This window comes from Hipposideros armiger, unplaced genomic scaffold (assembly GCF_001890085.2).
Source record: "Hipposideros armiger isolate ML-2016 unplaced genomic scaffold, ASM189008v1 scaffold_1093, whole genome shotgun sequence".
Taxonomy (NCBI): domain Eukaryota; kingdom Metazoa; phylum Chordata; class Mammalia; order Chiroptera; family Hipposideridae; genus Hipposideros; species Hipposideros armiger.
In genome coordinates, this window is record NW_017732443.1 from 360,427 (window position 1) to 362,110 (window position 1,684).

The 1,684-nt window shown below is 35.3% G+C and overlaps 1 pseudogene; it reads right to left on the bottom strand.

The window, feature by feature from the left end:
• Positions 1 to 1,092: 1,092 nt before the first annotated feature.
• LOC109376291 (guanine nucleotide-binding protein G(I)/G(S)/G(O) subunit gamma-5 pseudogene) lies at positions 1,093 to 1,302 on the bottom strand (annotated as a pseudogene).
• Positions 1,303 to 1,684: the final 382 nt, after the last annotated feature.

Here is a 1,684-nt window from a genome sequence, read left to right on the forward strand (position 1 = left end):
GAATTTCTGGATCATATGATAGTTCTATTTTTAACATTTTGAGAACCCTCCACACTTTTGTTCATAGTGGCTGGACTAATTTACAATCCCACCAACAGTGCACAGGCGTTCCCATTTCTGCACACTCACGCCAGCATTTGTTATCTCTTGTCTTTTGATGATAGCCATTCTGATGATGTAGGTCCACTTGTTTATTTTTTATTTGGTGCTTGTGTTTTAGACGTCATATCCAAAAAATAATTGCCAAGATCCATGTCAAGGAACTTTATTCTCATTTTTTCTTCCAGGAAGTTCATGGTTTAAGGTCTTACATTTAAGTCTTTAATCTATTTTTGGTTAATATTGTGAGTGGTGTAAGATAGGAGGGTCCAGTTTCATTCCTTTACTTGTAAATATCAAATTATCCCAGCACATTTATTGAAGAAACTGTCTTTCCTCCATTGAGTATTCTTGGCTCCCTTGTGAAATATTCATTGACCATATATGCTTAGGTTTATTTCTGGGCTCTAGATTCTGTTGCATTGAACTATTTGTCTGTTTTTATGCCAGCATTCTACTGTATTAATTATTATAACTTCATAGTATAACTTGAAATCAGGAAGTGTAATGCTGCCCATTTTTTTCTTTCTCAGGATTTCTTTGGCTGTTTGGAGTCTTTTATATTTCCATATAAATTTTAGGAGTGGTTTTCCTACTTCTATAAAAAATGCCATTGGAATCTTGATGAGGATTGCATTGAATCCATGGATGGCTTTTGGGAGTATTTACATTTTAACAATATTACTTCTTCCAGTCCATGAATGTGGGATACCTTTCCATTTATTTGTGTCTTCTTTGATTTCTTTCATTAATGTTTTATAGTTTTCAGAATAGAGATCTCTCACTTCCTAGGTTTTATTTATTTCTAAGCATTTTATTTATTTATTTTTATACTAAGTATTTTATTGTGTGCTGCTACCAGCATATATAAAATAATTACCCTTATGGCACATGTTATAGGGACAAGCTCTTTGAACAGGCTTCAGATTTAGCTCCCCTTTGAATATTCACTGGTTGATGAAAAGTGGTTTGGAAAACCTACAAAGATTAGTTTCACGACAAAAAGAAACAGACTTTCTGGGGTCTGAAGGGGTTTGTACTTGAAGATACTCCAGTCAGCAGGGGGTCATGTTGAGCATTCTGCAGACAGAATTGTTTGAAATCTGCAGCTACCTGGGAAACCTTCACGTGGTTGAGCCCAGCTTCTAGCTAGAGCTGTTGAACCACTTTCTTCATAGTGGAGATGCTGGCGGAATCAGACATGGCACCCCCGAGAGCCTGGCAGATTCATCGGTTGTGGGTCAGTGGGTAGTGGGTCCACCAAGGATTTCATTTTTTTGATGCTATTGTAAGTGGGATCTATTTTTTTATTTCTTCTTCAGAAAATTTGTTGGTAGTGTTTAGAAACACTACTGATTTTTGCATGTTAATTTTTTATTCTGTAGCTTTACTGAATTCATTCATTAGATCTAACCATTTTGTTGTTTTTGGTTGAGTCTTTAGGATTTTCTCTATATAAAATCATGTCATAGGCAAAGAGACAATTTTACTTCTTCCTCCCCAATTCTGATACCTTTTATATTTTTTTTCTTGCCTCATTGTTTTGGCTAGGACTTCCAGTACTATGTTAAATATGAGTAGTGAG